The 15,947-nt window shown below is 27.9% G+C and overlaps 1 long non-coding RNA gene across 2 annotated transcripts in view; it reads left to right on the top strand.

Moving 5' to 3' along the window:
* Positions 1-708: 708 nt before the first annotated feature.
* The window catches only part of LOC111613757, a 28,877-nt gene continuing 13,638 nt past the window's right edge, over positions 709-15,947 (top strand). For both annotated transcript variants that reach the window (XR_002754821.1, XR_002754820.1), the window contains exons 1-2: positions 709-733; positions 7,824-7,892. This is a non-coding gene — a long non-coding RNA (uncharacterized LOC111613757). The remainder of the gene's footprint in view (positions 734-7,823; positions 7,893-15,947) is intronic.

Below are 15,947 nucleotides of genomic sequence, written 5' to 3'. Positions count from 1 at the left end.
ATTTTGGATGATTTATATATGCTGCAATTTCTCTTATTGACTTGCCTTGTGATTTATAGGCATCAATCTGCTCTTTTTCATAATAAGATAAATTTTTTGTTTTACCCATTTTAGAACGTTGAACAACATAAAGAATTTGCATTACAATTACATATGTAAGCTGATTTGCATATTTCAATGCTTGAAACTAAAGAATATTATATTTAAGTCATGAAATGAGTGCTTGTCCGGATAAATATGTAACAGTTTTTTGTACAAAATTTTCAAAAATATTATATTCAGTGACAAAATGTTAATGTTTGATTAAAATTCTTATTTTGCAGTGTGGAAACATGTAAATCCATGTTATTTTTAATAAAACATTTGTCACGTAATGCAGCAAATTTGGGTTTCACTTTAATTTTTAGGTGTCCATATAAATTTGAAACACATCTTATGTTCTATATCATTATTTGTGTGCTTTTGGTTTTAAGGAGAAGGTTGATTCAATAGAAAGGAAGAATTACTGGTATGTTCAGTTTCATTATCAGTATTTTTATTTAATTTTGTACTTACACCTAACTCTTAATAATTTTAGTTACTAATGTGGGGGACATAAAATGTAAATTTGCCCAAAATGCATTTATGTAATCAACCAAATCAAAACAAACATAATTAAATTATAGTTTTGGATTATTGAATTACCAGAAGCATTCCTATACACCTGTAGATNGTGAATGGAAAACAGCCACAGGTATTTATATATATTTATATTATAATAATAAAAATTTAAATAATTCATAATGAGAATTTATAAGTGGAAATAAGTGTTTATAATTATTAGACTATCTATTCTACACATTATTTTTAATGTAACAATTGATATCAGTAAGATGGTACAATTTTGATATAAGTAAAAATTCAAACTACAGAACTGTGAATGTAATTATGTATATTGAACTCTGAAATAAAACACTACATGAAAACATTAAGTATTTCAATTAAAATATTAAAAATCTGAATTATTCATAATGGGAATTTATTGGTAATAAGTGTTCATGTCTATTAGAGTATCTACTCCATGCAGTATTTTTAATCTAACAATGGATATCAGTAAGATGGTACAATTTAGATATAAGTAAAATTTCAAACTACAGAACTGTGAATGTAATTATGTATATTGAACTCTGACATAAAACACTACATGAAAACATTAAGTATTTCAATTAAAATAATTCATAATGAGAATTTATAAGTGGAAATAAGTGTTTATAATTATTAGACTATCTATTCTACACATTANTACTATTACTTGTAATGTGATTCATATATTAGTAATAATGTAGAATGAAAGGTTTTGGCAAGTAGGAGGGTTACATATATCTAGAAATTTTCATCTTTAACTTTACTTTTGATTTAAATTCAGTCTCTATATCAGGGGGTGTGTACTGTACAGTGGTTTTAAATGTGATTTTTAAATTAGTCAAGCCTATAATGCAAAATTTTTTGACGTGTAATCCTAAATTCAAGGAGGCATATTTTTTTGTGTCTTTTAACTATTGAAAATAATACCTGTTGAAATAATTAAAGCTCCACATGTAAAATTGCTGACTTTTACAAGTCAGTTTCTTGTATTCATTATTTTAATTTGAATAAAAAGCAGCGCGATATTTAACTATTAGAATTGGTAATAATTAGAACCACGTTGAAGAATTACTGAGAAGTNTATAATTGCTGACTTTGACAAGTCAGTTTCTTGTATTCATTATTTTAATTTGAATAAAAAGCAGTGCGATATTTAACTATTAGAATTGGTAATAATTAGAACCACGTTGAAGAATTACTGAGAAGTCAGAATTTTTTTATGCGAAAATTGCAGGAAATCAGATTTTACAGAGCCAATTAGATTTTTAATTGTTGCTTGTGCATTAAAATATTTAATTAGTTTAAACAAATTACCTTATTCTATCGTACATTAAAATATTTTAATGTCGTTTTTTGACATAACCCATCATGTATGATATTACCTATTATTCTGCTATCAATTTACAGTTGTAGGAAAATACGTTTCAGAAATAATGTGAAAACTACTATTCGTACATATGAAGACCGTATATTTGTAGTTATTTATATTATTCTCTATATCATTCCACAATAATTCCGAATACTTGAACAATCTTTATTGTAATTTCTCTCATGTTTGATATGATAATTTTGAAGGAGGGCGTAGTACGCTGTATGGCTTCCATATTGCTTTTGTAGTAGTGTTTTCTTCGGTTGGTTTAAAACAAGTGAAGAAAACAAGCAAATTAATTTACTTTTTTGAAATACTTAAGAAATATTTCTAAAATTAATATAAAAGAGAATACAGGTTACTTAGGAAACGTGATTTATTATAAAAATTACAACCTGTTAATTGCATCACAGATTAACAAAATATTAGTTACGTTACACGCCTCCAGAGGGAGATCATTATTATAAATGTATATGTTAATTATTCTTTTATTAAAACTAATTACGTGCATGTTATTAAATGCTTCTTAGTATTTCGCTTGCAAAATGCTTATTAAATTGAATATTTGGTAATTTGCAGAAAGTTTTTTCGAGTAGGAAAGTTGGTCGGTACGGTTAGGTGAGAACACCCGTTAGTGCAAAGACATGGGCAGGATAAAAGCATGGATCGATGATGATTTTAACGGGTGATAAATTGCACATGTCAGTGTGATCATGTGTTAATTTAATCACCTGCCGAAAGCAATCCAAAGAAAGACATAGATCATCATACAATATAGCAGTTGAACTTTCTAGAAATTCTCTTATTTTCTATAGAACGTAAAAAGTGTAAATTTGTAAGCACGTGGAGCCAGCTGCGTGAACGAATTTTTTAAGCATTTTTTACTGCTAATATCGGAAATGTAGTGACATAAACAGTGATGTTATTCGACATGTGTTTTTCGTAAAGCGTACTTAAAGCCTTTCCATTGTTTTAAAATCTTTTTATTAACTGTATTATTATTATTATTATTATTTTCTATATTTATTTAATGTTATTTACTTTTAATGTGACGAGACTTTTCTCAATTATTTCATTGTTTGTAAAGTGTTTATATTGTTCTTTTCTGTATAACTTGATTTTTTTCTAATTATGAATCACAAACATCGTGTTGATTATTTTGTATATTTTTTACATTTATCGTTGAGAAATTTTTTGTAGAAATTTCTGTCAAATTAGAATATCAAAGTATATATTGAATGTAATTAGTTTGGACGCTATTCAATCCATCTGAAATTAAGTATTTGAAAAAAAAAGGGATTTTTCTGGAATCAAAGCTTATTTTTAAATGGAATAATGGTTTTAACGTAAAATCAGTCTTGTTGTGCTTTTGGTTTATTGCGATTTACAGGATGTTTGAATATTTCCATTGCTGGATTTCGTAATTGTTATAGAACACATTTTACTTGTGCCAAATGTAATAATGTGTTTTTTTTTATTTTTTGTAGTGAATTGGATGTTATTTACTATGAGATATTTGTGCACTTTTCGTTGTATTTCGTTCATTCATCAAATAATTATTAGTTTAAAATTCGTTTAATAAGTGTTGTAAATGAATAAATAACCTGATGTTTTAGCTCGAAAACTTAGCGTATTAAACAATTTTCACTGTGTAAAACAATTTTCATAACATCTTACTATTAATCCGATATATTTTATGATATTTGCTGCAATAAATCACTTTTATTTATTGAATCGGCTGTACGAAAATTGTTTTGTATGTGGCATTACGTTTTTCGGAAATATGCTTATGTTTTTGTTTATGTAGTTTTTTACGAAGCGGTTTTAACGTATTTTATAGAGAAATTCGCGAAAGTTCACAACTTTGTTTCAGACTATTATGAAAGTTCAATTCACCAAACGAATTAGTGACGTCAGGTACATTTTTGAATAAAACTTACAGATCTATCTGCTAGAAAAAACACAGTAACTATTTTAACTTCGCATTCGTTATTTTCATTTCGGATTCGCCATTTAGTAGCGAAACAAAGCGTTTTTACAACCGTAATCGCTTGGACATTCGGCCATTTCTGTAGAGTCGTATGAAAATCCAAAACTTAATTTTATAAAAATTAGCCAATACAAATTTTATGTTTATGAAAATTTATGAAAATTGTTGAGTAGACATTACATAGTGAATTAGATAATACATTACAATACATTATAATTTGTTTCTGAAAATAAAGGTGGGGTTAACGATTGAGTTTAATTAATAAATATCTTATTAAAATTTTAACTTTACAATGGATTTTGTTTAAAAATTGGTTGTATTTTGTTCACGGCTTCATTTATTATTACTGTATGTAGAACGAAACGGAAAAGGTACAGAGCTAAAATACAGTAGTTGTTTAATGGCCGACTTTAATTCGTTCTATTGTGATAATGGATATTTGCTGAAATGGGATTGGATTTTTATATAGTGATTGATTTTGCTTTGAATGTTTTATTATTATTATTATTATTATTTTTTTCTTATAAATTGATAACACAAGTTTCACTCGGTCGATTGCAATTTGCATTTGGCAAAAATTTGGTAGTAACGAAACACGCCGATAGAGGGCGAAAATGATTACGTGCGAAATCATTTATTGGCGTTTAATTAATATGACTTATTACACAAATATGTATAATCGAAAAAGTCGATTCTCAGAATTTCATTAGCGAGTCGACTGGCCAGTCGAATTTTTAGCAAAGTTTTGAAAAAAGTCTTAGCTGTAAGCTTAGATAATGGCAAGAACGCGATGACACCCTCTGATCTGTGGTTTCACTTGGTATATAAGTTGAATTCGAGTTTTGAGCTATTCAAGAGACACTCAGTTTTTACTCCGGGCTGGAAGTAAAAAACGAAGGTGCTCTCTTCCCTCCTAATCAAACCTAAAATTAGAACGAGCAATACAAAAACTGTTAAACGTGCGTTTATTCGTTAAATATTCGTTGATTATATATGTATATGTGTCAGTATGAAGTAAGGTGTGTTTTAAATTTATATGGACACGAAAAAATTAAAGTGAAACTCAAATTTTCTGCATTAAGTGACAAATGTTTTATTAAAAATAACATGGATTTACATGTTTTCACACTGCAAAATAAGAATTTTAATCAAACATTAACATTTTGTGACTGAAAATAATATTTTTGAAAATTTTGTACAAAAAAATTGTTACATATTTATCCGGACAGGTTTCAATTTGCAAAGTTTTCCTACAGTTTAATGGCCAATGTAAGCACCATATAACTTACTTACATTAAATACGCGATTAGGCATTGTTTCAATTAGTTTCTGAAGGAATTCAATTTTAAGTTTATCCCAAGTATCTGAAATTGCTGCCTTCGAATCATGAATTGTGGAAAACTGCTTTTTATTGGCATAAACTATACGAACCATTATCCCCCAAAGATTTTCCATCGGATTCAGGTCATGGCTTCTAGCAGGCCATGTCATCAGATTAATATTTTTACGTTTAAACCAAATTTTTGTTGATTTAAAGGCATGCACAGGGGCATTGTCTTATTGAAAGATTTAATTTGGTCCAGCTTTTAATAAATTATCTTCAAGCATGCCTTGATACTTCTCTGAATTCATTCTTTGAGTTATAAATGCTAAATGATCAATATGCAATATTTTACAATAAATGCTAAATCTGTGGTTTCATTGAATCCAAACACACTCCACACTATTATTGATTCCCCACCCATTTGGCATTCTGAAAATATTTGTTTTTCGGTTCTTAAATCGTGCCAATAATACTTTCAACCATCTGGACTATCTAAGATGAATTGTTTTTCATCACTGAACAAAACTTCAATTCATTCTTTGGACTATTTCATGTGTTTTTGTGCCCAATCAAGTCTGTCACTTTAGTGCTTTAATGAAAGTGGTGGCATTATAGCTTTTTTTCTGAATTTTAATGTTGGAGATTTATTTAAAACTCTTTACACTGTTGTGCTACTACAAGGTAAGTGTAATTCTTGTTTTATTTTTCTGATGTTTGTTTAGTGGAGCAAACCTTGATGATTTGTCTTCAATCTCAAGGTATAAGCTCGGGTTTTGGACCTGTCTTGAATTTTGATACATTCTAGCCACGTCTTTTTGATAAATAATCACCAACAGTTGATTTTGGATGATTTATATATGCTGCAATTTCTCTTATTGACTTGCCTTGTGATTTATAGGCATCAATCTGCTCTTTTTCATAATAAGATAAATTTTTTGTTTTACCCATTTTAGAACGTTGAACAACATAAAGAATTTGCATTACAATTACATATGTAAGCTGATTTGCATATTTCAATGCTTGAAACTAAAGAATATTATATTTAAGTCATGAAATGAGTGCTTGTCCGGATAAATATGTAACAGTTTTTTGTACAAAATTTTCAAAAATATTATATTCAGTGACAAAATGTTAATGTTTGATTAAAATTCTTATTTTGCAGTGTGGAAACATGTAAATCCATGTTATTTTTAATAAAACATTTGTCACGTAATGCAGCAAATTTGGGTTTCACTTTAATTTTTAGGTGTCCATATAAATTTGAAACACATCTTATGTTCTATATCATTATTTGTGTGCTTTTGGTTTTAAGGAGAAGGTTGATTCAATAGAAAGGAAGAATTACTGGTATGTTCAGTTTCATTATCAGTATTTTTATTTAATTTTGTACTTACACCTAACTCTTAATAATTTTAGTTACTAATGTGGGGGACATAAAATGTAAATTTGCCCAAAATGCATTTATGTAATCAACCAAATCAAAACAAACATAATTAAATTATAGTTTTGGATTATTGAATTACCAGAAGCATTCCTATACACCTGTAGATTCAGGATTATGAAATTCTTATGAATTTTTTAATTGAGTTCTATTGTATTTACTGCGTTAAATGTGATATATGAATATAAATAAATTTTGTAATTTAGTTTACTCGTAGTAGTTAGTGTTAGGAGTGTCAATATATTTTTCAAAGTCCAGGCTACAAGTGTTTTTTTTAAAAAATGATGTTAAATTCCAATTTTAATTCTAATTCACTTTTCTATTTCATGCCTTATCTGGCAGGTACTGTTGGTTATCGATAAGCTTAGTAACTTGTCAGTTTTATCTAGTAACAGAAACAAATTTCATTGATTAGTATGTGAAATTTACAAATATAATTTTCATAAAGTTATGTAGTAAGTTTTTTCTATAAATTTTTCAAAGGATGTTTAAACAGATGTAATAATTACAAGAAAAGTAAACAAACATTATTATTTTATTATTATACTTATTATCATTATTATAAATGTAAGAAAAATAAAATAAACTTATTTATATATAGGATACAGGGTACAACATATGAAATTAAAGAAAAAGACAAAAATTTGAATCGTTTTATTGCAGTCATGTCAGATAAACTGAAATTTTCTGATAAGTACTGTACATTAAGATTAATGCAGGAAAAAGCATTGACTTATTTTTGAACCCGAATAAGGAGAAATACAATTAGTTTTACTATTTTAATGTTCTCTGCTATGTTCTGAATTTAATGATTTTTTGGTTTGCTTACTTTTAAAATATATTTTTATTTTTTAATTAATTTTTATCTCAGAATGATCATTAAATATGATCAAAAATATTTGTAATAAATATGTGCTGGAATCATTTTATAGTTTGTGTTTCACCTAAGTAGGTTTTGGTTATATTTTTATTGTTTATCAGCTATATTTGTTGAATGTAATGTAAAAAATAGAAGTATTAAATATATTTAGAAGTTATAATTTATATAAAATTTTAAATCAATTTTTTATTTCAGGTGAAATGCATCTCAGTAATTGTTTACATAACATTTAAAAATAGAAATGTGAATGGAAAACAGCCACAGGTATTTATATATATTTATATTATAATAATAAAAATTTAAATAATTCATAATGAGAATTTATAAGTGGAAATAAGTGTTTATAATTATTAGACTATCTATTCTACACATTATTTTTAATGTAACAATTGATATCAGTAAGATGGTACAATTTTGATATAAGTAAAAATTCAAACTACAGAACTGTGAATGTAATTATGTATATTGAACTCTGAAATAAAACACTACATGAAAACATTAAGTATTTCAATTAAAATATTATTTTTTATTTTATTTTATTTTATTTTTTTAATTTTTGTCTTTTCCTATGTTTATATAGGGTCAGCATTTTTTTCTGTAATATGTTTCATTCATTTTTTCCTATGAAGGGCCTCTTCTCTCTTAAGTCTAATCTGTTTCTAGACTTCCTCCACTTTATCTTTTCACTGCAGCATTGGTCTTCCTCTTTTCCTCCTTTCTTTCACTATTAGTTTTTTTACCTTCTTACCAACATAATGTTCATCATTTTGCACTACATGGCCAAACCACTTCAACTTGCATTCTTGCATCTTCCTGCTCAAGAGTCCCACTTCAATAGAACCTATAATAAACTTGTTCCATATTCTATATTTCCTTGATACTCCACACATCCATTTCAAAATTTTTATTTCTGCCTCTTTGCCACCTCCATCTTTTTTTCTTGGGTTCTTGTGATTGCCCATGTTTTAGCCTCATACAACGTTGCAGGTATAACAACTGATTCGTGTAATTTATTTTTCAGTTTACTGCTAACATTCTTGTCACATAACACACTGCTCAATATCCTCCAGTTCAGCCATTTACATTGTATTCTATGTTGCACTTTTGAGTTCAAACCTTCCTCCATTTTGACAAAGGCCTCTAGATACTTAAACCTTTTAACCACAGGAAGCGTTGCATTTTGGATTTTAATATTGCACTTGTCTCTACCATTCAGACTCACATAAGCTGTTTTTCTTCTGCTAATCATCATAGATTTGTTTTTTCTGAAAAATTATGAAAGTTTTCATTATTACTACTTCACTGTTTGGTGTAGCCTATATATTTGTATAAAATTAGAATGTTAATTTTTTCATTAAAATGCCTATTTAAATTACATGAATTAGATTTTGAATATATTGAAAATAGTGTTCATGAAATCAGTTTTTAACAGTTTGAAAAAGAATTGAAGGAAATATTTTGTATTGTCATGTTAATTCTATAATGATGAGTAATTCTATTCATTATAAAAGTATTTCTGTTTTTTGAGAAATTTATTTAAATTTGTTCATTAAACTTTTTATGTTAACATTTCAGAAGTCTTTTCATTGAAACGGTAGAGCCACCAGATCAAAATTACATAATATTTTTGCACTTTCTCTGCAAACTTATCTTATGACTGATTGAATAATTTATTGGTTTTGTCATCTTAATAAAAACAAAAATCTGTATGAGAATAATTTTAATATTATGTTTTTATATTTGATATAAAGCAGTGGTGTCATATGAGATAGGGAACATGCTTCATGGTTCTAAAATAACATGACACATTTTCAACATTTATTTAACAGCATTAACTAAACACACTCAAGAAAACCTTTAAATATGCAGCCATATTTATTAAATTCTAACGTTTTCGGTCATATTCAATGACGTTTATCAAGAAAAAACATAAAAAATCGAACTCTGAACTTTAAACTTGAATTAACGATACAGGCGTTTTGGAACGTTTTTTTTTTTAAAAGGATATTATACTGGAATAATGCCATTTTTATATAACGGTTGTCATTAACAGCATTAAACAGCAGAAATATTTATGGAAAGTATCCATAGGTATATATGTATTTTTAATGTTATAATAAAAATAATTGTGAATGGGAATTTATTGGTAATAAGTTTCTATAACAATGGTGGTATGTAGATGATGTTTTTAGTCTAACAAAGAATGTAAGTAAAATAATATAATTTACACATAAGTGATTTTTATTTGAACACTACCCAAAACAGATACATTTTATTTCAATCTGATAACATTATTGAATATTAATTCACTGACATTGTTCTGTACTAAGGCCTGTGAAATATTCTAGCTGTAAACAGATGAGCATGTTTATTTGTCTACTATTAGGATATTGATGTGTCAGTCTCATAACTGCACGTAGATAGATTTCTGAATATGAGATGTAAATGTACACAAGTTAGAAGTAATTTGTTTTTATATAATTAATAATTTCGAACTTTGAGTAAATGAATTATTAAAATAATAATTTAGATTATTTTTCAATTTAGAGTGATGAAGTGATGTAATGTAGTGATCTAAATGAAGTATGTTAATGATTGTAATCTTCTGTCGAATATTCTGCTAGAGAGTGTAAAATGTTAGCGAATGTCATCAACTGTTGTCAGCTAACATCTGTTTTTTAGTGACTTTTCAAATAATATTGAAAAACAATATGAAAACATTTTAAATGTAATTCACAAAATATCAGTGATTTAATTGTTTAAACATGTGAATAAAGTCCAAAAATGTGTTTTTGAAATTTTTCAATTAAAATCAAGTAAAAATACATAGTAAAAGGAGTTTTTGGTGTAGTTTAAACAATATTTAAATCGAATAAAATATGTTAGTAAATATCATTAATGTTTTTGTGTCAGTATGCAATTAGTATTATTATTTCTCTAGATTTAAATTTTAATCAAGAATGCTACTACTTAATTTATTTGTATGATTGAAGTAATACTAGTACAGTAGAGTCCTGAAAACTCTGCCTAATGTGGACGGAAGGAAAACCGAGTTTGTGAAAATTCTGGGTTATCAGGAGTCTATAATGCAAATTTTTTTAGTCCTGTCGTCTTAATTTAAGGAGGTATATTATTTTGTGTTTTTTTAATACTGAAAATACCTGTTCAAATAATCAAAGCTTTACATGTATAATTTGTGACTTTTACAAGTCAATTTCTTGTATTCAGAATTATAATTTGAATAAAAAGCAGTGCGATATTTAACTATTAGAATTTCTGAAAAGTTAGAATTTTTTCATGAGAAAATTGCAAGAAAAACGATTAACGGCAATTCGATTTTTAATTGTTCTTTGCGAATCAAAATATTTAATTAGTACAAAGACAGTCAAAATACGTTTCAGAAATAATGTGAAAACTATTATTCGCATATATGAAGCGCATATATTTGTAGTTATTTGTGTTATTCTCTATATAATTCCACAATAATTCCGAATATTTGAACAATCTTTATTGTAATTTCTGTCACGTTTGACTTGATAATTTGGAAGGAGGGCATAGTACGCTGTATCGCTTCCATATTGCTTATGTAGTAGTATGTTTCCTTCGGTTGGTTTAAAAGAAGTGAAGAAAACAAGCAAATTAATTTACTTTTCTGAAATGCTTAACAAATATTTCTAAAATTAATATAAAAGAAAAGACAGGTTTTTAAGGAAACGTGATTTATTATAAAACCCATAGCCTGTTAATTGCATCACAGATTGACAAAATATTAGTAACGTTACACGCCTCTAGAGGGAGTTCATTATTATAAACTTATATGTTAATTATTCTTTTATAAAAAGTAATTGCGTGCAAGTTATGAAAAGTTTTATAGAATTTCGCTTGCAAAATGCTTGTTAAACTGAATGTTTGGAAATTTGCAGTAATTTGTTTCGAGTAGGAAAGTTGATTAGTACCGAAAAGTGAGAACACCCCTTTAGAGAAATGACGCTGGTGTTATTAAAGTATGGGTGAAAGATGAAGATTTTGACAGGCGATCAATTGTACTTGTCTGTGTGGTCATGTAGAGTTCAGTCGCCTGCCGCATGCAATTTAAAGAAAGTCATATAGGTCCGTAGACATAGACAATAAAGCTGCTGAACCTTATGCAAATTTTCTTATTTTGTATAGAAGGTATAAACAGGGTTAATTTGTAAGCACGTTGAGCCAGCTGCGTGAACGAATTTTTTACGATTCTTTTACTGCTAATATCAGATGTGGAGTGACATAAAGAGTGATGTCATTCGACATGTTTTTTCGTAATGCGTAGTTAAAGGTTTTCCATTGCTTTAGAATCTTTTTGTTAACTGTATTATCATTATTGATTTCTATATTTATTTAATCTTATTTACTTTTAATGTGACGAGAGTTTTTTTTTTACTTATTTTATTGTTTATTTCTGCATATCGCGATTTCTTGCTGGTTATTCAGCGGGGGAAACACCGAGTTGATCATTTCGTAAGTTTTTCATATTTATCGTTGAGAAATTACTTGTACAAATTTCTGTCACATCAGAGTATCAAGTACATATTGAATTTAATTACTGTGGATGCTTTTTAGTTGTTCTGTTATTACGAGAATTACAATTTTGTCATTTTACAATTTACTAGCATTTATAATTTTTCATAAGTATTGGAAAAAAAGGGATTTTTCTGGAATAAAAGGTTATTTTTAAGTGGAATAATGGTTTTAACTTATTATAAGTGTTGTTGTGCTGTTGGTTTATTGCAATTTACAGAATGTTAAATATTTTTATCGCTCGATTTGAGAATTGTTATAGAACACATTTAACTTGTGGGAAATGTGTAATAAACTGTTTCTTTAATGTATTGTTTTGAATTGGCAGTTATTTAGTGTGAAATATTTCTACGTTTTTTGTTGTATTTCAGTCATTAATTAAATAATCATCACTGAAATATCGTTGAATTAGTGCAGTATATGAGTAAACTTGATGTTTTAACTCGAAAAGGTAGCATAATAATAAAAGAATTTTTACTGTGGAAGGAAAAAAAAAACAATTTCTATAACATCTTACTATTAATCTTATATATTTCATGATACATGCTGCAATAAATCGCTTTTATCGATTGAATCGGCTGTACGAAAATTTCTTTCTATGTGGCATTACGTTGTTTCGAAAATATATTTTTGACTTTGTTTATATTGTTTCTTACGAAACACTTCCGTCGTACTATAAAGACAAATTCGCGAAAGTTCACAACTTTGTTTCGGACTGCCTTGAAAGTTCAATTCGCGAAATGAATCTGTGACGTCACTGCTTACAGAGTTCTCTGCTAGAGCGGTGTTTATTAACAGGTCGCGGCTCCCTTGGGGTGCGTAAGAAGTTTGCAATGGGCTGCCAAATTATGCAAAAAATTTTTTAGAATGTAATAAAAAGAAAATTGATGTATAATCTTATATCGTATTGAAAAGTGAAATATGAAAGATAAGGTGTTTGTATTTAGTTTTTTTTTTTTTTTAACAAATTGGTTGAGGATATTCAACTGCAGAAATCTCAATAAATTGTTTTCCAATATTATTTGTTCATTTATGAATTTTAAACGTTATTTATTATATTTTTTGTTAAAAATGAATGAGTTTTCATGCTTAATTGTGAAGTTTGAATGTTATTTAAATAGATAATGAAATAATAAAGTTATGTTTTATATTTATTACATAAAAAAGTAAAGCAATAATAAAAAAATCGATTTATTATAGATAATTTAACAAATATAAATTAATTTTTAAAAAATGAAGGCAATTTCATTTATTCGATTTCAATTTCAATTACCTAAAAATAACATTTCAGCGGTAGTAACGAAACACGCCGATAGAGGGCGAAAATTATTATTACGAGAAAAATATTTTATAGGCGTGTATATGAATTATTACACAAATATGTATAATCGAAAAAGTCGATTCTCAGAATTTCATTAGCGAGTAGACTGGACAGTCGAACTTTTAGCAAAGTTTTGAAAAAAGTCTTAGCTGTAAGCTTAGATAATGGCAAGAACGCGATGACACCCTCTGACCTGTGGTTTCACTTGGTATATAAGTAGATTCGAGTTTCGAGCTATTCAAGAGACACTCAGTTTTTACTCCGGGCTGGAAGTAAAAAACGAAGGTGCTCTCTTCCCTCCTAATCAAACCTAAAATTAGAACGAGCAATACAAAAACTGTTAAACGTGCGTTTATTCGTTAAATATTCGTTGATTATATATGTATATGTGTCAGTATGAAGTAAGGTGTGTTTTAAATTTATATGGACACGAAAAAATTAAAGTGAAACTCAAATTTTCTGCATTAAGTGACAAATGTTTTATTAAAAATAACATGGATTTACATGTTTTCACACTGCAAAATAAGAATTTTAATCAAACATTAACATTTTGTGACTGAAAATAATATTTTTGAAAATTTTGTACAAAAAAATTGTTACATATTTATCCGGACAGGTTTCAATTTGCAAAGTTTTCCTACAGTTTAATGGCCAATGTAAGCACCATATAACTTACTTACATTAAATACGCGATTAGGCATTGTTTCAATTAGTTTCTGAAGGAATTCAATTTTAAGTTTATCCCAAGTATCTGAAATTACTGCCTTCGAATCATGAATTGTGGAAAACTGCTTTTTATTGGCATAAACTATACGAACCATTATCCCCCAAAGATTTTCCATCGGATTCAGGTCATGGCTTCTAGCAGGCCATGTCATCAGATTAATATTTTTACGTTTAAACCAAATTTTTGTTGATTTAAAGGCATGCACAGGGGCATTGTCTTATTGAAAGATTTAATTTGGTCCAGCTTTTAATAAATTATCTTCAAGCATGCCTTGATACTTCTCTGAATTCATTCTTTGAGTTATAAATGCTAAATGATCAATATGCAATATTTTACAATAAATGCTAAATCTGTGGTTTCATTGAATCCAAACACACTCCACACTATTATTGATTCCCCACCCATTTGGCATTCTGAAAATATTTGTTTTTCGGTTCTTAAATCGTGCCAATAATACTTTCAACCATCTGGACTATCTAAGATGAATTGTTTTTCATCACTGAACAAAACTTCAATNGTTCTATTGTGATAATGGATATTTGCTGAAATGGGATTGGATTTTTATATAGTGATTGATTTTGCTTTGAATGTTTTATTATTATTATTATTATTATTTTTTTCTTATAAATTGATAACACAAGTTTCACTCGGTCGATTGCAATTTGCATTTGGCAAAAATTTGGTAGTAACGAAACACGCCGATAGAGGGCGAAAATGATTACGTGCGAAATCATTTATTGGCGTTTAATTAATATGACTTATTACACAAATATGTATAATCGAAAAAGTCGATTCTCAGAATTTCATTAGCGAGTCGACTGGCCAGTCGAATTTTTAGCAAAGTTTTGAAAAAAGTCTTAGCTGTAAGCTTAGATAATGGCAAGAACGCGATGACACCCTCTGATCTGTGGTTTCACTTGGTATATAAGTTGAATTCGAGTTTTGAGCTATTCAAGAGACACTCAGTTTTTACTCCGGGCTGGAAGTAAAAAACGAAGGTGCTCTCTTCCCTCCTAATCAAACCTAAAATTAGAACGAGCAATACAAAAACTGTTAAACGTGCGTTTATTCGTTAAATATTCGTTGATTATATATGTATATGTGTCAGTATGAAGTAAGGTGTGTTTTAAATTTATATGGACACGAAAAAATTAAAGTGAAACTCAAATTTTCTGCATTAAGTGACAAATGTTTTATTAAAAATAACATGGATTTACATGTTTTCACACTGCAAAATAAGAATTTTAATCAAACATTAACATTTTGTGACTGAAAATAATATTTTTGAAAATTTTGTACAAAAAAATTGTTACATATTTATCCGGACAGGTTTCAATTTGCAAAGTTTTCCTACAGTTTAATGGCCAATGTAAGCACCATATAACTTACTTACATTAAATACGCGATTAGGCATTGTTTCAATTAGTTTCTGAAGGAATTCAATTTTAAGTTTATCCCAAGTATCTGAAATTGCTGCCTTCGAATCATGAATTGTGGAAAACTGCTTTTTATTGGCATAAACTATACGAACCATTATCCCCCAAAGATTTTCCATCGGATTCAGGTCATGGCTTCTAGCAGGCCATGTCATCAGATTAATATTTTTACGTTTAAACCAAATTTTTGTTGATTTAAAGGCATGCACAGGGGCATTGTCTTATTGAAAGATTTAATTTGGTCCAGCTTTTAATAAATTATCTTCAAGCATGCCTTG

Source organism: Centruroides sculpturatus, unplaced genomic scaffold, assembly GCF_000671375.1.
Source record: "Centruroides sculpturatus isolate CEXI.00-Female unplaced genomic scaffold, Cexi_2.0 scaffold1902, whole genome shotgun sequence".
Lineage (NCBI taxonomy): Eukaryota > Metazoa > Arthropoda > Arachnida > Scorpiones > Buthidae > Centruroides > Centruroides sculpturatus.
Note: the sequence above shows the minus strand (reverse complement) of the source record. Positions and strands in the feature narration are given on the sequence as shown.